The following is a 24,671-nucleotide window of genomic DNA, read 5'->3' as shown; positions in this document are numbered from 1 at the left end:
CGAAGCACTTTTTGGCAAGTAGCACGCTACTCCGGAACCCAAAAGGAATTAGTGGTGGATTAGCCTAGGGAAATATGAGTACAATTAAACGTTTCTCAAGTGAAACTAAGCAGTCCCGAAGGCTCCTGGTGGGACGAAATATGCATCTTACAACCTACAAGTAAAGAGTGTAAAGTCATGCACTGAACACGTGTCATTTCCTTTGCAGTTTAAGTATGGACATTTGTTTGTGTACCTGAAATTAACTTTGGGCCAAAGTAATATGAGGTGCCACGTAGACATCATCGTTGCTTCTCATGAGTGTGTGGATATTAGTTGTCACCATCCTTCAGCACTTATTCTCCTTATCCTATGTGCGGTTCACGATCCTTCAGCACTTATTCTCCTTATCCTATGTGCGGTCCACGTTGGGCCACCAGTGGCACACCATGAAAAGCACAATGGTGCCTAGTCTTTGAATGAACGTTTGTAAGTTGCATGTTGGTGGCTAATTAGCCATTGATTTATTTACAGTGGGACTCTTTAAGCATAGATGTTGATGTTATGAACTACATTGTGCAGAATGGCTTTGCCCAGTACCCTTCATAATCCTCTAGCCTCTGATGCTCCCATAAAATGAGTTATGAAAGGGTCAACCAAGAGCGACAGGGCTAGGTACATTAAAAATGAATTTCCACAAAGCAGCTATCATTATAACCCCACTATTAAATTGCACTCAGTTATTGAAAGGTTGCCATGTTTTCCATACAGAAATGGGTGGGCACACACTGCCTCACATCCCAGCACTCAGTTTGCCCAAATGCATCATTAGTAAATGCAGTGCATGATTAACACTTACTTCAGTAGTTGTCTTTAATTTTTCACCCTTGTTGGTGCAGCCTGTGCTGTGTAACTCTAACTCTAGACACGTGTTTTTGGGTTAATTTCTTCATCAGTAGAGAGCAACAAATTATTCTTGCATTCCAGCAATCAATTTTTAGCATTTATCAAATGTTTTTCACAAATATGTCAGGCCTACTGCCTTTGTCGTAATGTTTCAAAATAATCAGACTTAGCTCATATGACATACATTTTCCAGTGAACCATTCTGCTCTGTAGCTTCTTTCATTGACTTGTCAGAAAGGAAAATCAGGCTTGAATTGAGTGTAACCTTTTGTACAAGGCAACCCATGAGGCATACAGGCATAAAAAATCACATATATACATATGTATCTTCTCCTGCCGGGCTTGTCCTAGAGAGGGCAACCAAACCCCTTGCCCACTGTGATATTCTCTCACATCCCATGTGACAAAATATCTATCTACGGGCTTTGACAAGGTATAATATCTATACCCCTATAGGTGTCTATTGGGTTTAACATGTGCTCTTCACAGTATGTATGTCAGGCCTGCTGTCTTTGCAACTTTGATATCTGGATCAGACCTGTCATTGGGTGGTCACCGTAACCAACTCAGTTCTCCTACATTGAACATAAGCGTTCCACAAGACAAAAACGATCAGATGCAGTGCTCGAGGCACTCAACATGTGGCTGCAGTTGAAGCCCCTCCCAGGAGCACTGCTTAAAACTCTCTTTTATCACATAAAGTCTGGCGACGGATGCACTGCACATCTAGCCCTAAAGAGGCAGACTTCACAAGAGGAGACTTAAACATCTTCCTCGTGCCTCAGCCTCTACCCCACTGCTTTGGGTTGTTCCATCGTTTAGATTAACCGGATGAGTGAACAGGTCATTCTAGGCGCTGGGCTGCAAAAGTTGAAGTCGTCTCTCCCTTCCACTTATGGAAGATTACAAGGTGGTGTCCGTTTGTCGAAAGGTCAACACGTGGCCTTTTGATTTTACATCCTAAGGTGGTGATTGCTTCCTTCTGATTTGTGTTCTTCAAAGACAAAAGCGCTTTGCCGGGAGAATGCTGTGTTCAATGAATAGTCGTCATAGGCTTCCTGAAGCCGCATTCCAAGGATCAGGTATTTCGCCCAATCCACCACAGCGGGAAGAAGCTCTGAACCTTCTGTTTCAAGGACCAGCCTTTCCAAAAACACAATCCCACTGCTTATTGCAAGGAAAAGGGCTCCCTGGACTGTAAGATTGAGTCACTTGGTCCCTCATCTCTTCTAAGCGTACCTTGCCTGCACTCACTTGCTTTCATCTCTCTTTGTACGGCGCCACCCTGCCTCACAGTTGTGCAAGTGCCTATACATACACACATGCACACACATACATACATGCACACTCATACATACTAGCAAGATATGATAATCATTATGGAGGTGTTCAGATATGCCCAATACACCAGCTGTAGGTCAAGAGAAGGTGAGGTAGAAAAGACAGGAGAGGATAGTGTTTAGCGCCTAGAAGGCTGTATTCTGCACGCAGTATGCCTGGCAGAACTGGTGTACATTGCTCTCCTCAAGGTTTCCCGAGGGAGGCGGCTTTTCAGTTTTCGACGCTGCACTTACTTAGCCGGGCCTTTTTCTGGAAGTTTCAGGTGCGGTGCTGTGCACGGGAGCTGTAGGCATGTAGCTGGTAATGACTGAGTAAGAAACAGCATAAAAAAGAGAATGTTCCCAGATCCGAATAGGCCTGCAGAAAGTAAAACATACGTTTTCTTATGCTTGAGGGGACAACTCGTCGTGACAAAGCAAGACCCCTACGCAGCTCCTAGAAAACTAATCGTTTTTCCACTTTTCTCAGACACTTCAATGGCCAAGGTATTGCCACGCTGGACAGCATCTGCAAAAACACTATAGGCTTTAAAAGTCACTGTAAAGCTTGCAATCAGTCCCTGTTGCTTATTCCTACCAATTTTCTATATGTGAAGATTACATACTTATTACATGTTTGTTTTGAAGCAATGCCAACAAAGTCGAGTTTGAAGGATCACAGGTTGCTTGAACCTTTCCATCTTCAGGTTGTTCTTCAGGTAAACTTCTTGCCTGTCAAAGTAGACCTCTGGCGAGGCCTCTGGGCATGACATTCCTGGATTCCTGTAGCATACTTATTTGACAGTGACAGATTTGTAGGCGTGCCGTCCCTGGCTCTTTTAAGAATTGGGTGCTGATGTTTGGGCAGGGTTTTATGGCGTCAAGGTAGATAGAATAATATTGTCAAAGATTGAAGCTGACAGGTCCAAAGAGATGTGAAAGTGTTTCTTGCTGCTGAATGAAAGACTGCATACTCGCTGCCACAATGGGTTTTTGCCTCTGACCGCACACTGTTTATAAGGAGTTGTAGTTTCTCCCTGCTAAACCTGATGTTTGTGTTGTTGCCATAGAGCTTCCTTCTCAAACCTGCTTCTGCCAGTGGACAGGCACACCTGGGTGACGGGCATCGGGTAGCTGGTATTTAAAAGCAGACATATACTGAGGTTATCTTTAATTCCCTCTTTCCAGAATGCCTTAAACCTTATCAAGGTTCGTCTTTTACGAAATTTTAAGTCCCCCCCCCCCCTTGAACTTCTTGAGTCCAGCAACTATACCCTTGGCCTCTCTAGCGCTTAGAGGCATTGTCTTGAATCCAGTGACATTTTCTTCATTTGGATGGATTTTTATTAAGCGTTTTGCTTTTAGGGTGATATGTAATTTAATTTACTTGCCTTCTAAGTTATCGTGTCCCCACTAATCATTGGTCAATGCTGAGAAAAATAAAATTTACAGTGCATGATGAAAGTAAAGGAAGCATGTGTTACTGTCCTACCAAGAATGTGAATGCCGGATTACCAATTGAAAAGACAGCACCCCCATTTCATCGACTTATACATCCACATGCACCCTAAAGTGATCCATTTCTACTTATTAAACCAATTAGAGCCTAAACTAGCCGCTTCAAATCACTGCCCGTATTACCTGTTATTTACTTTTAAAATGAGCTAAAAACCAGCATATAGAATGGCCAATTGCCATCGCCATCTTGTAAAAAAGTAATATTGATCAATACCCAACATCATTGGAAACTGCATTGATCTGATATCGAATCTTTGTTCCAGATTTAAGCGTACCCCAAAACATTCAAATAATCTAGGAGTGTAATTTACCACAGTGCCTCAAAATTCTGGAATTTCAAGGTAAATTAATGTTAAATATGATAGACGACTTTTGTTTTGCTAGGCAGGATTGCAGTAATGGGTAACCTGCCCTGCAAGGAGGATGAGAAGACTATGCAGGTCTGGAGTGAGAGGAGGAATGGAGGGGCAGGGGGAACGAGGGGATGTAAGGGACGGCGAGGCGGGTGAGATGGGTGAAGAAGATGCAGAGTACATCAGGGAATACAAACAGTATTGCTACAAGATACAAAGTAAAGCAGAGTGAGGGGGGGATAGAAGACACCCTTGAAAGAAAAAATCAACAAGAGGAAGACGGAAAGGGGGTTGGAAAATTGGATGCAGAAGCTAAGAATATTGACTTTGCACACCATCTTATTTCATCATTTACAGCATCACCGGGATGAGGCTGGATCAAACTATTTTCTAACCATAGAAACAATTTTATTGTGATTACCAGAATGGCCCACTGAAAATCCTGTTTATCTTATTACGTTTTGCAGAAGGTAATTTCATAAGGCACGGCAGGGTGCTCTTTCTATCCTACAGGTATGGGGTTATTTGCAAAGCTATCTGTGATGCATCAGCAGACACTTTTGATGAGCTAGTTATGCCTTGTGTGTGAAGTGCATAGAGTGTAGCTGGGCAGGCTTTTGTATATACTACAGGTTTTAGAGTATTTTGTGCTGTATTGTATTTAGCTTTGTTACTGCGGTTTACAACCACTGGTGCGGCCCTGGAAGACCAGGTCTGGCTGTGTGTGATTTCTAGAGTGTATGTTCTTGTGTCTCTAAAGTATCATTCTAGGGGACTCCTGTAGATCACGCAGATGGTTCCTTAAGTCTTGTCCCTGCCTTCCTGTCACGCCACATAAGCTTGACTGTGATGCAGAAAAGTGTAATACTGATAGGGTAACAAGTAGAATAATTACCTGCAAGTAGACCTCTGGATTATAGATTGCGAAGATCACATATTCCTACCATCAGGGAGTGTTTTTGAATCTTTAGGGGTGGCGTTGACATAGGGCCATCTGGTAAATTTGCTTTCAGGTTGGGTGCTCGTTTGTGTACTGTTATATGAATCTGGAACTAAAAAACGTCTTTAAGGCGCTGCAGAATTAGAGGCAGTCTAGAAAGAGGGTGAATTCCAGAACTTCGTGGTTTGTACCGTAAGGGAGGCTCTGCCAAAGCTTCAATTTCTAAAGTTGGCTAAAACCTGTTAGAGGTGTGATTCTGGATCTGTTGTTGCTTCTGGGATGGCATGTACAGAGCCTGGATTGCAGAAAATCTGGCCTTAGTTCATTAAAAAGCATGGTGTGCAATGCAAAGTGCCCTGAAGAGGATACGTGGGAGCAGTGGCAGCCGGTGGAGAGCTCGATCTTTGAAACTTTACCAACCTTTCGGCTTCTTCTTTTGTGGCCTAGTGTGGAAAAATAGCATTTCAAAAACATGGCTTTCTTTTGAGTCAGTGGTTCGGTATTTTAAATCTTCGCAAATGTGCGACATAGACTGCGCCTTCTCGTGCATTAAGAAACTTCAAGGTGTAATGCTGCAGAGTGGTAGGTAATCCGCCTGTTAAGACGCCGAAGAAATGGTCACTGAAAAGGAGTAAAATCTATGTTTATGTTACAAACATTGCATATTTCACATAACCAATACATGGATCAATATTTAGGGTCGCACAAACCTCTGATTTAGGTGGGCAGGTACTTTGGGCATGCACTTTTTAACCTGATAGGGAGTGTACCTGCAGTTCTTAGCAATTACATGTACTAGGAGAGTGCCTGCTCCTCTCTACTCTTGGATAGTAAGTACTGACACTATTACATTTCCGTTTCAAGCACTGACGAGAGCCCATAGCTCAGGTAAAAGGCATTAAACAGTTAAGCAGCAGGCGAGCGGTGTCCGGCCTGCTGCTACTTAAAAACACTCAAACGTGCGCCTTTCGAGTTTAACTCGTGTTTGTTGTTCCTGCGGTTTCGAGGAAACAGGATCTCCCTGGTGCAGCGAGGGGGATTAGAGACCCCGTAATTAATGCCGGGTCCGCTTCCCCCGTCACTCGCGGGCTCTCCGTGCGCACCACGGCGGCCTCCGCATCGCCTCGGTCGCGTTGCATTTCTCCGCGCCCGGGCGTGTTTTGATTTGCCCGGGCAGAGGGAGCTTCGCCCCTGCGCGCGAGAGGAGCCGGAAGTCTCGGCGCGAGGAGCTGGGCCCGGGCTCGCGGGCGCCTCGCGGGACCATGCAGGTGCTGGGGTTTTTAAACTGCGCCAGCAGCGCCGGTGAGTAGCAGCGTGGGGTGCGGGGGTGCGCGGGAGAAGACCCTCACCCACCCCATAAGTTTGCGGGGAAGAGTGGTGGGTTGGGGGCACGTGCGCCTCCACGTTCATGCAAATCTGTACAGGGCGTGAAGACCATTTAAAATAGCTGTCCATTAATAGACACTGGTAACCCGATGCTGCGGCAGACCCCGGGCGAGCCCTGCGTGGTTGGGGTTTGTTTTTGCTGCTTGCACTTGAGACTTCGCCTGAATGTGACGTTAGGTTACAGACGGTCGTAAAGGGCTGTATTGCTGTTGCTGTGGCCCCTCGGCGCTGTCGCATCTCTGCATGGACCCTGCGCACGCCTTGTTCCTTGAACCATCGCGTTGCATGTCTTCATTTCAGTTTGAGCATAAGTTCGACCGTTTTGTAAGCGTGTCACACTTGTCGAGAGAAAATAAATAAATTAAAAAAATGTATATAGATAAGGGATTTATACTCTTCCAACCTACTGTCACCCCGTACCCTCCACTTTGAAACGATGTTCCTGAAGGAAAATTGTCCAAATGATCGCCTGTCTTAAATTTAAAAATCGTGTTTGGTTTTTGCTCTTCAGAATATTTACATTTATATATATTTTAGCTTTGTGTCTGTGGTTTTAATGTCAGTTTTGTAAAATGCTTGATTTGTGCACCAGGAAGGCTGGGCAGGGTGTTTTTGCCACAGTGTGGTCCACGTGCCGGTTTCTGCAAGGGGAAAATTACGTTCCATTTTCAGCCTCGGCTTCTTAGCTACTTGGAAAGCAATTATGAAGAAAATAGACTTATCCTAAGGAGTGCTAATGGCATTACGGCCTGGTGACGTGACTCCGACCACACCTGGCACTAAATCACCTGCACGCGGAATAATTTACACTGAGCACTGCAGCCTGTTGAAGGTCAGGGGTTGCAGGAACTGGAGGGGTCACCCATGCAAAGAACATGGACTCACTCAGGCCAGGTGCAGTACTGAGGGGGCACCGCGGGGCTGCGGGGGCCTTTGCTACACCACTGGTCTGCTGTAGTTTGTTGGGGTGCTTTGAAGACCACATGCAGTACCCATTTAGGAAACCAGCACCTATCATGCAGTCCCCATTTGGGCAAGCAGCATGTCACGCAACCCCTTTCAGGCAACTATCACCTGCCACGCAGTCCCTCCTCAGTCAGCTAGCATCCCTCACAGAATCCTCATTCGGGCAACCAGCATCTGTCCTGATGTCGCCATTTAGGCAGTCGGCGACTGTCACAAAATCACAATTCAAGCAACTATCACCTGTCAGACATTGCCTATCAATATCCATCACACAATCTTCATTCAGGTAATGAGCATGATAGACCTAGCATGGAACCCCAGGCCCGCAAACTTTCATGAGTATGCTTTGGGATCCTTAGATCTCTGAGGAACTTTCTTCAGTGGCTTCCTCTGCCTACTAAGACAGTGGTAGTGCAGAGTCTGAGTTGCGTGAGGCTAGATTATGGGAATTCCATGTACATCGGAATTCCTAAGTATGTTATTAAAAGACTACAGGTAGTCCAGAATGTCACTGCTAGCATTCTACTCAAAATACCCAAACATCAGCCAGCGTGTCCTGCTCTGGCAGCCTTACATTGGCTGCCTGTTCTAAAGAGGATTCAATTTAAAGCCCTATGCATAGACCACAAGATATTCATGGTAAAGGCCCTCTGATTATCACAAAATTGATGTCGTCCTATGCTCCCACACGAAATCTCACAATCTCATGGACTCCTGAAAGTCCCCATGATTAGAAGAGCAAGATATGGGGGCTGTTCATTTTCCTATTGTATACCTAAACTGTGGAATTGCCTCCACACAGCCCTGAAATCTCAACAGTCAGAAGGAAATTTCAGGATGTTGCTGAAAACATATCTATTCTACATAGGTCACTTGTTCTGTCTTTGTCCAATGTGGATGTGTTAGCGCTTGGAAGCCCGATGGGGGAGCCATGCGCTCTACAAAAACCAAGTAGAATAGAATCCTGTTCAAGTAACCAGCATCCATCCGTCTTGCAATTAATAACCAGCATCCCTCACATAATCTGTATTCAAGTAATCAGCACCCGTCGCGCAATCCCTAACCAACACCCCTCACGCAATCCGCAACAAGCCTCTGTCGCACATTTCCCATTCAGTTACCCAGTATCCTTCATGCAAAACAATGACAACTACCTTTTTATACAGTCTGTATTCAGGTATCCAGCATCTTGACTGTCATCTGACCTGAATTACATTGATCACTAAAATGAAGCAAACATTTGTTGTGGGTTAAGGCTGTCCTCTGCTAGAATCTCCAATTTTTATGGTCTGCTGCATGTCTGTGGGTATTGTTTTGAACAGCCCCCATCTCTTTTCAATGCCTACCTTGAAAATGGCACACAATTTTCTGCAGGTGTTGCACTGTATTCTGTGAATAGAATGGAATGATTAATTATATTCCAAGAAAGAGTTGATCGGAGTAAATATATGTGATAATTACCTTTAAAGATAATCTCTTGTGACTTTTTGAAGACTCATCGGGTGGGCCTCAGCTGTGGGGTCTCGGTGCTTAATAAAATCAAAGCCTGCCGACCCACTGCTTTGACCTCACCCGCTCTTCTCCCCTTGAACGAGGTCAGTACTGGAACCTACCATTACAGCCAACAAAGTGTAAGATGGTTTCATAGACTGCCTGCCTGGATTTCAGCTTGTCCCTTGGTGCCTGTCTAGGATGCTTACTCAAAGTTTGCAGCGTGAAACCTTGTCTGTAGTGCATGTTGCTCATGGGTGGTTGCGTAAAAATATATAGATGGTGCCCAATGCATCAGGAGATATTCATCAGGCTTTCTGACAAAGGCCTTCCTGGGGAAATTGTATATATTTTTTTTTTTTAGCCTGCTGTCATTTGAAATCTAGAAAATATAAAAGTGTTACACATAAGCCATAGAGGACCACTGGTGCTTTGTATGAACTTGATGTCGTCAGTAAGCCTTCCTTTGCTGCAGCCCTGGCAGGCCAGGAACTTTTATTGCAGAAAACGCACTGGTGGAAGTCGTGCTTCGAACAGAATCAAGACTAAAACATCGTTCAGCTGTAAATGTAAATTGCTCTGCTTTTACCTAGTGTCACTTGATTCCCTCTGATTTTAAGATAGAATTTGATGTTCTCTTCTTGCTTGCTAATGATATCCGATAAATGTTCTTCCATTTGTTAAGCCTTAACTTTTACAAAATATTTTGATATCTGCAATCACACCACGCTCATGATATCATTGACTTGCTCACTTTTAGTACTCTAGTTACACACTGAATATTTCTCATGTTTGCAATGCCTCCTGAGTTACTCACTAGTAGGTAATAGGCTAGATAGGGCTTTCTCCAGGCCTACATTCTATTGTGTCCATGCTTTATAAAGTGGTTACGAAATTGCTGTATCCTGGCCCGCTTTTTTTCTGCTCTTGGTGGATCGCCAGAACGGAGTAAAAAAATCAGCACGATGTCTTGGTAAAACTTGAAAATCCTCTTCAGGCTACAACTTGCATATAGCTTTATAACGTCGAACCTCCTTGCGCTTGGCTTGTGAATTCCATCGACATAGTATTTGAATCCGTGTTTTGATGGTGGAGCATGGAGCAGGGGCTGAGGGATATTTACTGTGCTGTAATTTCATTGAGAATGGAATCGCGGGAAAGATCCGGTATCTTGTGCAACTTTTTATTATTATATAGTTTTGCATTTGGAGACCCCACGTGTCTGGCAAATCCTACTCCTCAGGCATAAAAAGTGCTAGGCAACTCCTTATGAGTTTGAAGCAACTCTAATATTGGGGGGAAAAATCATAGTTGCTAATGTAAAGTATGTCATTTAAAAATAAGGTGAAGCTGCTTAATTTCATGCAGCACCTCTTGAGTACAAAAATTTGTGTAGCACTGATGGACTATTATAGCAGGTCTTCTCCTCTCATTGCACATCGACAGCCAGGCGTCAGTGCTTTCCAGATAGAGGTAGTAATCACCGTAGACACCAAACCTCCAGTTCACTTTTCCAGAAGAAAATGGAAATCTTCCTTGGCTTCTCAAATGATAACTCAAAAAGTGACGAGAGTAAGGGGAGGCAGCAGTCACAATATTGGAAAATGTTAAGTGGTCTTAATTACCAAATAACTTCGCACAACAGATACAAAAAATGTGCGCATCAACTTAAAGTGAGGCCATTTAAGAAAGGGAAATACAGGCTCCTGCCAGATTGACCACTTTTTATGTCAGTATGTTTTTATGGAATTTAGAGGAATAATAACCATAGCCACAGGAGATGTGTAATCGGGAACAAAATAGATACCGCGGGCATTAAGGTTATAACAAAGCGTGCATCCAGCAAGTTTGAAATCAAAACATGAAAGATGGAAGATGGAGAGTCGGCGAGCCTTGCAGACTATAATGTGGGAAGAGGAAACTGTCAAGGAAAAGGTCAAAACTCATCAACCGAAAAGCGCCAAGCAGTAATACAAACTGGAAATGGAGGAGTTAAGCCGTGTCTGGATAGGATCTGGGGTGGGTGGGGGAAGAGTGTGCATGGAATGGTGACATTCTGAGGGGGCGTTGAGCAAAAATCTCCATAGTGGTGATTCAATTATATGTGATTTAGGTTGCATTGTTCCAAAAAGGCACATCATAAAGTATGTTTGTGCGGCAGGGCATGTTCAACTATGTGACTGGGTTGCAGTGCCTGGTTCTTCCACGTCACTGTTAACCCTCTGAAGCACAATAGATCACAAAGTAGGGAGGTGTGATCTGACCTGAGATAGTCTAGTGTTCAGCTCACGAGAGCTCCAATGTTAATTTTGGAACCAGGTGGGATGATATTGATAATGGAGTTGAACTTTGTGCAGAAACGCAGGTCACCTTGATGTATAAAGAGCCCCATATGTGGGAAAGTCCATTATTTGTTTAGTTTATAACATTATTTGTCTTGGTTCAGACGGAGTTTGTGTCTTTCTAGAGTCCAAGGTGCTGTATGTGCAGTGGAGAACATTGGCTCTAGTGTGCAAGTCTGTTGAAGTGACACATGGGAACCAGATCTCTGGCCTGAAATCAATAGGGAATTGGAGGTCAGGATAGAGATATATTGTAATCTTGGATTGTGGTACTGACATGTTGTGGGAAATATTAGTAGTTTTGTAGAAATGAAATGCTTTGGGGGTGATGAGGATTGGTTTTGAGTTGAAGACTTTTCTGTGTTCTTGCTTGAGCTGTTAATAAGGGTTTGCTTATTAATAAACTAAATTATAGTAGACCTTAGTTTTTGATAATTTTAGCTCAATTCTACAGCCCATGGGCGCAGGTAAAATACCCAACCATTCATATGTTTTGTATAGCCTTACTTTTAGGATTCTTCTCCTTTAGATGTTAGCATTGTTGCGCATTGTATCTAAAATAGCTTGAGGGAGATTAAGAGAAACAGGGTGAGTGGGCTGCCCTGCAGTTTGTGCCTATCAATTTAAAAGTGAGTGATAAAGAACATTGACAAATACTGAGGATTTTCCTATGTGATCTCAACTTTTGACCATGGAAATTAAACAATAAAGCAAACTTTGCTTTTCCGAAACTAAAATTCCATAGGGCCATGCAAGACTCTCCAGGTACTTTTCAGCGTTTAAGTCCTCGGTTGAATTCTCAGGCTAGATATTTGTGACTAACGGCAGAAACTAGCTTGTCCTTACCAAAGCCTACCAATTCAGGTTTGATTGGAAGAGGTAGGCATTTTCAGAGGCAAGGATCTTGGAGTAAGTTTTGGAGTCAGCCGTGACCGGGAGTATGAATGGAAATTATTTGCAAGGGGGAGGCCTCTTATCTACTAGGAGTATTGAAGATTTCAGCAAAACTACCTCCAGGTTGACTGGACAAATGAAAAGATGAGCATAGGGAGGACAGTTTGGTAATGTACTTTGGAATGTTATGTAAAATATAGGCAGAAGACTGCCTGGTCCAGGGTTTTTCCTTTTTTAAAAGCCTTCAGAAGGGAGTCAATCTATTCCTCAGCCATAGGAAATGAAAGGCTGCTGAGTTCAGCACTGTGACCAACGATCATGGCACAGAGCTGGATTTATTCATTGGTAACCTTTAGTTATGTAGTCTTTTTCATCAAATCTTTTGCTCACATGCAGTATATCCATGTCCTTAATCTAAAGGTCATTCCTTTCTAACCACCATGATTTTTATCTTTCCTTTGTAATTTTTAGATACTTTTCTGTTTAGTCTGTCTGATCTCTCACGCTGCTGTGGCATTTTGCCTTTATGTGGAGAATTATGTGTTTTGCCTTGAAGGCAGATTTTGTATTAAATTCAAGTTTTAGTGTCTCCGCAAATTTGGTGATTGAGGTTGTCATGATGGGCTACTTCTCAATGACTACAGTCCCTCCATTCAGAACTTTTGCTGATTTTATTATTTTTTTTCTTCAAAGCTCTGATTAGATTTTACTGCTTAATTATTTTAACTCTTCTGACAGCCTCAAAAGTGCCGTGTTATGTTTCCACTGCACTTTCAGAAAAAATTCTGATTATGAAAGAATTTCATGCTAACGATAAGTTGTGGGCTTGGATTTCTTGGTTGGTCACGGAGGAGAGCAGCATCTTGGGGGTTTGTGGCTGGTTTGATCCACATCCAAGGTAGTTGTGATGGATCAAGGTCAAATTACGTGATGAAGCCCGTTTCAGTCCCAGGATGTTGTGTAACTCTTGAATTTGTGTGTCAAGCAGTATTTGGCTTTTGATCATTCTCCCAAAAAGCTTTTGCACTTCCTAAGGCACATTATTAGCTTCTTGAGAATTCTTTTCGACGACTGAGCCACAATGAATGTTGAAATAGCCATCTTCAATAAAGTTGAGTTTGCTGACTCATCAGTGAGGTCTTCTAGCACTTTTCAGTTGTTGAGGTGTTGTTAAAGGTATATATTTTGTTATGTTTCTTGGGTATTTCGTGGGTGCATCTCCCTGCCTTACCAGCTTTCAGGAGTACACTCCAAAACTCAAAATATAAATTCTGCAGGAGTGTGAACCCTTTTAAAGCCAGATGTCATTGATCTAGCTCTGAGGACTTGTGTGTGCTGGGAAGGAATGAAATCACTCCGTGGTAACAAGAAATACACAGTTTTAAATTGTGTATGACTTTAGTAATCTGTGCCTTTACTTAAGCAACGCTTCTCTGACTTGTGTTGGTAGTGATATAATTTATATTTTATTGCATCTTATTGCTCTCTTTCGCTAGCATGTTCAGAAAGTTCGTAGTTGCAGCCTGTTACAGCTTATTAAGAAACAATACGTCACACACAGAAAGTTAGGAGCGTACACTAATGATGAAAAAATCAAAACTACAAGTCCCAGCAGGCAGAGGGCTGCTTCTTGAAGAGCTGATGTCACATATGACGTGGGGCAGCTCTGGAACACTGCTGTCACCGCTTAGGGCCATCTCTGAAAGGTGGGCAGACTGGGAATCTATCACACATCGCCAGGGGCAGGCTGGCAGGAGCGAGCAGTGGTCAGTCGCGTGCCAGTGTCACCTGTAAAAGGTCAGGTGGGATGGGTAAGGGTCGTCACATGACTTGTCACATGACCGGCTCGCCTCAGAAATGCTGGTTCAGCTGCGGTCACATGTCGGACCAATGACTGAATTAGTAGTAAATTGTATCTCAAGTGCCAGCTGGGTTGGGACTGAATCAATCCTACGCCTGTCTTTCATCTGAAACGGGACAGAGTTCAGGCAGAGTCAGACATGTCCAACAACACTTATACATTTTTTTGACTTTGCGACTGCACTGCTGCATCACACGATGAAACTTAAATAAGAACAAAACAAACCGAACAGAGCTAATCATTTATAGGATGTAAGTTCACCCAGAGGAGCCCCTAGGACCAATACAGTCGAAATAACATGCATATTTGCTTCTTAATTGACTGATATTGACTGATACTCATTTTGTCAACTTGCCGGGACGTCTGGTCACCCTAAGGTGAAGTGAAGAGTTTGTACGTCTAATAGCTTTATAACGTTACTAACACGTACAGGGCTAGTCCATTCGTTAGTGGGTGCAGTTGATCTATTTTTTCTGTCTCAAAAGTTACAGCGTTGGCTTTCAAAGAGGATGGTCCTTCAAACTCCTCACCCACGCTCACAAAGCAATGCACAACACCCGACCAGAAAACCTCAACAGACGACTCTCCTTCTAAACCCCGACCCGGCATCGCCGACCTCGCCCTCGCCGACCTCGCCCTCGCAACCGTCTCACGCGTCTGCAGAACTACACCCGGCGGTAGATCATTCTCGCACCTCACCGCCAAAACAAGGAACACTCTTCCCACCCACCTGTGCCAGACCAAAGACCTCTATACCTGCAGGAAATGTCTCAAGACCTGGCTGTTCGAGCAGCAGCAGCATGTCCCCCCACCCCTTCTGCCCCTTCCCCTCCTCAGCGCCTTGAGACCCTCATAGGTGAGTAATGCGCTTTTTAAACCCCTGATTGATTGATTTGATTGATTGATTTTAGGGAGAATTTGTTGCATGTTTTGAAACATGTTGTCATTCTCGTTTCCTTATGAGCTGCCATACAACACCATGCTACTGCTTCTGTTTTTTTTGTTTGTATGGGTTTGCTCGAGGAGAGAACCATACATATGCATCATTAAGCCAAAGACCTAGCACCACCCTTCATTCAGTGCCCCTCAGATTTCTCTAGCTAAAATTATAGTTTGAGAAACCATAAACAATCCTATATTGTAATTAAACATAAGAAAAGAGCTTTGCTTTTACGTTTTGTTGCCTCTTTTGAGCAGCTCAAGTTTTCCAGGGCAAGCTGAGGTCAGGAGTGCAGAACACATATTGGGTCCTGATGGTCTAGTTGCAAAGCAGCTGTTCTGGTGGACGCAGATGTCCATGTGTACTTGGGTCACCAGAAGCACGAGCACAGATGTAAAAATAAGTTCCACATGGGCTTCGTCCTGTTCATTTGCCATTTGTCTGCAGTGAAGTATGTACTGCATGCCGACCGCCCCTCCGTCAGCCATGTCCATCTGTTGGAGAATACAATTTTTATTAATAGGGTCACAAGAGGCACCCCCCCCTTCTGCTTCTGGTACCAGTTGTCAGATGGTCTGTTCCTGGGCTCCATCGTGTGCTGAGTTGGACTTGCATAGTTCGGTGTCTGTTGGCCCTCCTTGATGTGTAACACCAAAATAGCATCAGGGAGATGTTGTACGGTACCTCTGTCATGTCCCCTTGTCCTTCCGGGGGACCATGCTTGGGGTCATTTTGTAAGATTGTTCATCAGGACAGTATGTGCTATAGAAATTATTTGATTGTCTATACCTAAAAGTAGTTCAAATATCAGTGCAGCCAGAATTCTCTTGACAAACTAGTTTCATCACACCTGAGACTCCGGTTCGCCGGTACATTGACCATGGTTTGATTAACCTATTGGAATGTTGGGAACTCCGTTGAAGACAGTGGAGTGGCACGGGGCCCTTAATAGTGTTTCGTGCTTTCTGCTTCAATGCTTTTCTGAGTTTCTCCATGTTTATTTTTGAACCCTTTGGTCTCAGTGAGTGGAATATTCTAATAGCATTATACACCTTACATCTCTGGCTATTATGGTTAAGTGCTTTCACTACTGTTATAGACCCATGCAGTCGTGGGGGAGAGAACTTTTAACAACTGTTGGAGCCCTCAGCAGCGGTCTATAATGCTATGTTGGATCCTACATTTTTTTTTGCCTCATTGAATTTACTGTTGAACAACAGACCCTTAGATGTTTTGAATGTTTGATTCTCACCCTAATCATGAGTGTGCCATTTAGACAAGATAGTATAAGATTATTGCAGATTCAAAGTCTAGGGCTACAGTAAAATAGCACCTGTATTGTATTTGAAAATGACTGACACATAAATCTCCAAAGATATCTTGCGCAGTTAGAACTCATCATTCCTTTACTTAGTCTCGTCTGAAATCGCTTCGATCTTCTTAGTGTGGAGAAAAAAACCTGGACTGTGATAGCTAACTGTATTAAAAAAATTAATCCTGACCTTGCTAACTACATGCAAGTCACAAATGTAGCCTTACTCAAAAAGATATACAAGCAATATACAACTGAGAAAAATACCATCTGGTTACAGGACTTAGTCGGCTACTACTCCTTTCTTAATAATTGCCATTTAGGTTGCAAACCTTGCTGCAGCACCAAGATAGCCATTGTCTAAGTTGTAGACTGCATCATATTCATGGTAGTCAAAGACCACCACTACTTCTTGTCCTGCTTGATGATTCAGCAACTTCGATCATCGGTCCCTGCTCCACCTTTGCATGGTGTCACCAGTACTTGACCTGCATTGACCTCCCTTTTGCCTCCACACACCCTATTTGCTACCAGCACATCAGCTCTCAATTTCAGGTCTCTAAAACCTGAGGGAGACCAGCGCTCAGTGAGCAAAGGGTTTAGGGAAGAGTGCAGGAACAGTAGTAGACTAAGAGCCAGATGTAGCAAAGGGTTTTTCCCATTCTGTGTCAATGGGAAAAGGTGTTCGTACATATGGCCCTAAGTGTGGTGCTACGCACACTGGTGTCTTCATGGCCTTACATTTGTTCTCACTAGTCTGATGGTGACTGTTCTGGGGCGGAAGGTGCTCTACATGTCAGCTCTCATTAGTCCCTCGTCACATGCACTGACGTGATGCAAGTATAAATATGGTATTCAGTACGGCGGCTGCACTACAAATCAACTGGAGTTGTCTTCCTGAACGCGGCCGAAGCTTTTGACCAAGTATGACACAGAGGTCTAATCTATAAGCTTATGAAGCTGACGTTTCCCAGCTACCTGGTAAATCTGCTGACTAGCTACCTGGAAGGACGCACCTTGCACATGGCGATGCGTGAGGAATGCTCAACTGTACACCCTATTCTTGCTGGAGTGCCTCAGGGATCAATTCTTGTATTGTTTCTCTTCAATATATTTATAAATGATATTCCCAAGGACCTAAAGGAAACAGTCCTTGCTCTCTACACCGATTATATTTTAGTCATCTCCCAATCTTTCAGCTGAAAGGAAGCGTCAAAGAACCTTAACGCTTCGCTCAGCAAAATGTCTGGATTGTACAGCGATTGGCAGATAAACCTCAGCACAAGCAAAACAACAGCAACATTGTTCACCAGAAAGCAGATCAAAAAGCATTCACAGATCTACCTCAATGGAGAGGAGATAAAGTGGGAAAGCAGCAGCTCATACCTAGGGGTGACACTTGACTCCAAACTCAGCTGGAGAAACCACATTGAGAAGACATGCCAGAAAGCAACACCCAAGCTGGCTGCATTGTACCCGCTTCTGAGAACGAAATATATTCCTACGCAGAGCAAAGTGCATGCAATAAACACAATTATTCGACCTACAATGACATACGCTTCACCAGTGTGGAGCGATTGCAAGCCTGAGTATCGGAAGCCTCTGCAGAAACTACAGAACTAGGCCTTACGGATAGCTGCAGGCACTCCTTGCTTTGCAAGAACAGCAAACATCCACAGATATTTGGGCATCTAGATGTTTGGCGACCATCTCCGCAAACTCAATGTGAAATTCTACAAAAGATTCGATCAAAAAGAAAACCCACTGATCAACAAATTTGCTGACATTTCTGCCACCCCTTTTGACCGCTATCCACAGTCCATCCCAGCGCAGACCATGTGAACCAACTTCAGCTGTGACTAAGAGTCACAGATCAATAAGGAAACAAAACAGCAATTTAAGAAGTTCAAAATGTATATGGTGTACTGAGGCTACCGCCTTGGTATCCAAAACACACCGCTGTCAGAAGGAATGTGGTACACGGCTGTGCTACACGGCGTACTTCAGATCGTGAAACACCACACGTCTCTGGCGTACTCTCCTTGGTAAGAATAACTGTTTTGAAACCATGTGGTGTAATTTGATCCCTGTTTGGTATGCTTGGATATTTGCTGGCATCCTAGTGATGATATATACATTTTGTGCCACTGGATAGGATATTTGATTCGCCGTACACAGTGAGGTTGTGATATGGTTCACTTTGTTGATTCTGCCTTGGTCATAATCATGATAATATGTGCTAACATGTGACACCTGGATTAGGTCGGATGGCTTTGGATTGTGTGACTTGGATAAGAATTGATTGGGTTTTGCCTTAAGTCTGACTGTGGGGCTTCAGGCGTTATAATCTTAACTATGATATGGGAGGAGTCTATATTATGACTGTGTGATATCTGTTTACAGATGAATATACTTAAACAATGCATTAGGTTGAATGGAATACTACACCACTTCTCATATAATTTTAGGTGAGCGCATATGTAATTTTAATGTAACTCGTGGCACAGGCCCTATTAGAAAACACCTTATTTCATGCACAGAAGTTTAGACCATCCAGTTAGAGTAGCATGAGATACACAGTCGGTAGATTAATGTAATTTTATAAAACATAATAAAATAGATCTTATATAGTTGGGAGGGGGGCAATGCTTGAACATTATATTAATAGCAAGTTGTGTGTGTGTACAACCTAATAGGCAATAACGTTCAAGGCGCTCATCACTATACTGATGAGAAGTGTGTTACACCTCCAGGGACGACATATGTGTTGTACCAATTTATACATCATCACTGAACGCACAAGTCTACTTATCTGGAAAGCTGATAATGTTGTGGGAGCAAAGACTGTACCCCACTATTGTAGAATACCCCCAAATTTAAAACCTCCAATGTTTTACCTCACACTGTTCTTCCACAGACAATAATTGTGTAAAAAGGCACCCAGCCCAACATCAGTTTACCAGAGTATCAAAAATAAGTAAATTAGGTTGCTTAAAGGGTAAGTTCTAGATCAGGAAAAAAGTTAAAAGGGTTTTATTACAGAAATCTCAAAATTAAGCAATACCGAACAAATGCCATGAAAGCTCAAACACAGAGTAGTCCGAAATCATTTTAAGTCCCAAACCAGCAGCAACTTCAAGCGAAACGGACAACATCTCTATTAGCAGCTAGGGGATCTCAAAATCGTCTGCCTCACTCCAAAATCAAGGGGTGCTTATTCACAATCCTAAGAAAAGCAATTGCTTAGCAAATCGGTATAATTAATGTCAATAACATTATAAATTAGCACCATCCCCTTTCTAAGAAAGCATCCTGCTTTTCTGTGTCACTGTCATCAGGAGGTGTTGTGAACAAAATATACAACATTTAACAAAGGCTGTTCATAAATGAGCAAAAGTGATGTGAGCTACGGAAACACAGCAGAAGGGACCTTGAACATTGCAACTTGTGTAGTACACTAACTGTTCAACATATGTCTTGTATTCATAACATTATGAAAAATAAAACATTACGTCATCTGTCTTCGCTCTTGTAGGGCCTTCCAGGCTAGAAGATGCACAGGGGACCCTGATGGGAGAGAAGAACGCAGGAGTGAAAAAAGACATGAGCAGCGTCCATTTTAGCTAAAATTAAGTTTTCACCAAAATGCACCATAAACATAAACTGTTAGGACTGTTTTTGAAGTTTAATGGAGTAAGAATCTGGCATTTGGTCGCTGAATGAGAATATCTGTGTACTAATGGTCGAAGGCTGAAAACCCTTTTACATCGCCCATAATGGACATGCTTACTGTCAAGTGAAAGACTTGGGACAATTGTTGGTTAGTCCGGAAGAAATGACACCTTGTCGTAGGCAGCAGATACGCAGACGCATTATTATTATTTTATTTTAACTGAAAAAAATATATTTGGCATCTCGCAGGGTAGGGGTTGCACTCATACATTGCCATTGTTAAATGTGCCCCTCCCCCAGCAGATGTATCTTATCCACCACACTTGGCTTATATTCACACTTAAAGCCCGACTGCTAATCTTGCAGGGCCGCTGGAATTATGCACTCTAGCGTCAGTAGCGTTTTCTGCATAATTATGTATTTGCCGTATAACCCATCATCTGATGCATAATCTGCAGATGTCAGCAAAAAAATATTGTTTCTACTCAAGTCAAAAGTTAATTTAAAAAATAAGGCACCAACTCCTGTTGCTGCACAATGGAAGGCCCATCATAATGGTTGACTGGTCGCCTTTCTCTTGTTTATTTCTGGATTTGGGTGTAAAAATGGTACTGCTGATGAGGAACCTTTACCCAGAGAGTGTTATTGTGTAAAACTGCTAAAATAAAGGGTTAGTAACTCAAAATATGTGCACATTATGCTGCATACATTGCCTTTCCTTGTTGCATAATTTAGTCAACCCTGTTGCATAAATTGGTCCTTCTTTCCACATAATTCCAGTGGCCCCCATCTACTAGTCATGTCAGCCAATAGCAAGGGCCTTCCCATAAGGACAGCACTTATATATATCCATACTCTTTCAGCCAAAGTCAGCCAGGATCAGTGTGCCACTCAGCCACTGAAGTACACTTCGGGGCCTCGTTGGGCATGGGACATACTATGCAAATATAGCCGCACTACAGCACAATCTGTACTTAAACCTCTCTTGAAGTGCAGGCGGTGTGTTTATGTAGTGTTTGTTGTTGATTGATGGCAATAAGTGAATTGTTTGTTAGTCATTTTTTGCTATCGTGCTGCGGTTGCTAAGTAGCTGCTCTGCGGTTTTCTGCTGAGTTCAGATTGTATGTTTCGGCAGTGGTGGTTCTAACATATTTTGCATTGCACGTTTGGTTTAATTAACCCGGGCCGCAATGTGCTATGAGTCATCAGACCATTGTGTTTTCAGCAGGCAGGAAGACTTTTCAGGATGACTTGAGGAAATGTTTATTCAGTGTGTCAGAACAAATAGGGCCGCTTTTCTCCGACTAATGACCCTGCAGTTAGTGAATTTCGACCAGCTTGAGTCATGTGAAGCCGTTAAACACTACTTGTAAAATATTATCAGTATTTAATGTTCTGGAATTCCCACTCGAAAACCCTTTCTACCTTTTCATGTTTGCCCTCCTCCATATTGCTGTGATGACCTCCCATTTTGTGCGTTGTTTGAAACCGGAAGCAGGATCAGAGGGGGACAGGAAGTGCAGCTGGTCGGTGGTCCAGCCCTGGCACTGAAGGGCCCTATTCTCAGGCAGCTGCACACACGTGAGAAGGCAAAGCGCCAAGTGTGCAAGGCAGCCAATGGTGGATTGAGTGGGCTGACCCATTGCCCCATGGTTTCTGTTGTGGTGGACGCAAGCAGAATGTGAATAGCGCTTGAACAGGCCAAAAAAATTCTTATTATTATACTTTTTTTTTTTTTGCAACACTGGAGACTGACGAGTCAGCTAAGTAAGTCTGTAGGCCAGATTTAAACTGCATTGGTAAAGGCAATAGGTCTTGCCTTTAGGACCCACTGGCTTTGCCATGTGTTTCTTGGTGATGCTTATTAGCATTGTTAAAGGCACAATCCTTTTAGGTGATGCTGTTTGGCACCAAAGGGGGAAAAAAGCACATTTATGCAGCTGCGTTATACTGTGGGGGGCATGTGTCATCCCTCATGCACATGACTACAGAATGACACAGGCGTTAGTTTGACTTTTTTTATTGACTGATCTAAGCTAGTAGTTCAACAAATGGAAAAACAAAGTGTGCAAAACTGCATTTGTGGAAGACCTGCAGCAATTTACTGCCTGACCCCAAAAAAATACATATATATATATATATATATATATATATATATATGTGGCGAAGGCGCAAGTTATAGGTACCTTAGGGGGTGAGTTACAGTTACTTGAAAGAACTCTAACTGCTGAATTTCTGTACGAGTAAATTCAGAGTCTAACTTTAACCTCCTTGTAACCTATGTTTTTTATTTTCTATGTTTTTTTTTTTTTTCAGCATAGAGTAATTTTAATTACTATACGTTATTCCAACCCCGCCGGTTCGGCTGTGCAGAGGGGGTTTGTCGCAAGGCCTAGGCAGCAGCCAGACCTTGCAGCCAAGCCCTTATATTCACCCAGCCCCGCGCCACGCCAAAGCAGGTTGGCCGCAGGGCCTGTCTCAGTCAGTGGATCTTTGAGTGAGTGGGTCTGAAAGTGGGAGTTTGAGTCTGAGTGGGTGCATGAGTGTCTGAGAGGGTGTGTGAGTGGACTCCTGAGTCTGTGCATGTATGAGTGAATGTTTTATTGCTTGAATGAGTCTTGTTTTTCTTATATTTTTGTTCATATTTGGGTATATATAATGACATAAAAAAAAAAAAAATGTGAATTTTCATGAATATCGCGCATGGCGGTGAAAAATTATTTCAAACCCATAATTTGCCCTTAAAACACACCTATATCACACTCCTGGGGTCAGGGTACCTTCACCCTGACCCCTTATGCCACTTTAAATTTGGAATTTCATCCCCAGGGACTGTGTCCCGTGAAATAAAATGGCAGCCGCAACTTTCTAGTCAGGTTGTGGTCAGCCAATTACAGCACTTCTTCTCACATGCGTATTTGCGAAAGTTCACGAATTATTCACGAAATAATTACGAATTCCCTGCAGCCAGAGAGATACAAATTTGGACTTCCCTAAGCTTATCAAAAACTACTGAACTAATTTACACTAAATAAGCTAAATCGTGATCTGCGCACTGAAAGTTACTTTTCTGCCAAATTTGGTGTAATTCCGTCCAGTGGTTTGGTCTGTTGGTGTGTCTAGAAGTCCTATGGGAATTAACATAGGGGAAGCAACAGGGTTATATAGAAGAGGAGTTTTAATATGAAAATGAAGCCGTGGATGAGGGTACATGCAGTGCATAAGGAAGGTACCAACCTGAGGTAATGGGGGAGAAGCAAACGAGCAACATGTGGGAGCAAGCCCATGCCCAAACCTTTAGGCACCTCAAAATTTCAACATCCCAAAATGTAACCTTATATGGCTCGCCCACGGATCCAATTGTATGTCAAGGCACGTCCCAAAGATGAATTAGCAGAGTAAAACAATTCAATAATTAATGAGGCCCACTTAATAATGTAGTTCTAGATCAATTAGAAGGTAAAGGTTTTTTTTTTTTTTTTTAATTACAAAATTCAAAAATGTGCCGTACATAGTCAATGCCATGAAGGTTCTTAGATGCAAAATTATACAGGGAATGTTAAATCAGAAAAGTATTCTAAGTCCCAGATGACCAGCAAAATCAGAAGCATCTCTAGTAGCATCAAGAAAAGCTCAAAATCTCTCACTTATCCGCAAATTCAAGAGGTCCTTTTGCACAATTTAAGTATAACAAATTAGGAAACCTCCTATATCACTGTGGTGTGAGCAGAAGTATCAATTATTCAGCAGATCTGAACACAAAGAAAATAAACATTACCTTAACTTGTAAGCACCATCCCAGATTTTAGAAAAAAATATTTAACACCTTCTTTCCTAATGTTGTAACTAATATGAAACATTAATAATACGGCCTTCTCCATGAACTGGTCCAATATGAAATCAAACACTTATAAAATGTGTTGCAATCTTACATCCACACCATAACAAGGTCGACCCTAGGAAGACAATTACTGCAGTGTAATAACCCATGTACATCATCAGCTGAACTGTGCTGTGTGAAGCCTGTGCGGAGAGGATGTGTGGAAGGGGCAGGGAAGCATGAGTGAGTGACAGATATCATGCTTCTTGGCTAAAATTGCGTTTTTCATAGGAAATGTGATACAACCAAAACACAGTAATGAATACATTTCTACATAACGTATTAAATACGTTTCAATTGCAATCGTGCTAATGCAGTCTCTATATGTAAACCAAGTGTAAAAATACATTTTAGTCATCATTATTAACACAGAGCAACATGCAGGGCTGAACTTTTGTGGCAGTGGACGAAAAGCACACGAGGAAAACAGCAACGGTAAGGGGTGGGAGGGCTTGATTTAGCGAGGGTGAAAATGCCACGAGAGTGAAAGCTAAGAAACACACTCGCGTTCATGGAAGGGATCTAACAGAAAGGAAACGTGGTTCCCTAAAAACCCATAAGGTTTGTTGGTTAGCTCAGCATAGGTCTTTTCCAGCCAGACAGCTAGTGCTGTTTGGTAGGCAACACCTAAAAAAAAGTTGCTTTCTTTTCTGCAGCTTCCATTGGTCATGTACTTTGGTCAGTGTTCTTTCCCCGGTGCTGCGATGCTGCTCCCCGACTGATTGCAAGCCTTTTTTAATTGTATAAAAATAAGGTATTTAGAGTACCCTTCGAGGACAGATCCAGTGTCCATAATCAGCAGGCGAGCAGTGAGGCAGGACGCTGAAACAAGCACTGGCAAAACCATCCGAAAAATGCAGCAACTTTTCAGATTCTTTTGTGATCGCTGGCTCCCCATTGCTACGTGGCCAG

General features: G+C 42.9%; 1 protein-coding gene across 14 annotated transcripts in view; it reads left to right on the top strand.

Moving 5' to 3' along the window:
• Positions 1-24,671, top strand: part of PTK2 (protein tyrosine kinase 2) — a 758,583-nt gene that overhangs the window by 65,516 nt on the left and 668,396 nt on the right. The window contains exon 1 of one of the 14 annotated variants that reach the window (XM_069220816.1): positions 6,293-6,317. The exons of the other annotated variants lie outside the window; for them this stretch is intronic. The gene's annotated coding sequence lies outside the window, so the exon portion shown is untranslated. Of the gene's footprint in view, positions 1-6,292; positions 6,318-24,671 lie in introns of those variants that run through there. 14 annotated transcript variants of the gene reach the window in all.

This window comes from Pleurodeles waltl, chromosome 2_2, assembly GCF_031143425.1.
Source record: "Pleurodeles waltl isolate 20211129_DDA chromosome 2_2, aPleWal1.hap1.20221129, whole genome shotgun sequence".
In the NCBI taxonomy this organism is placed as follows: Eukaryota; Metazoa; Chordata; class Amphibia; order Caudata; family Salamandridae; genus Pleurodeles; species Pleurodeles waltl.
The sequence above is the reverse complement of the archived record's forward strand: the minus strand, read 5'-3'. Positions and strand labels throughout refer to the sequence as shown.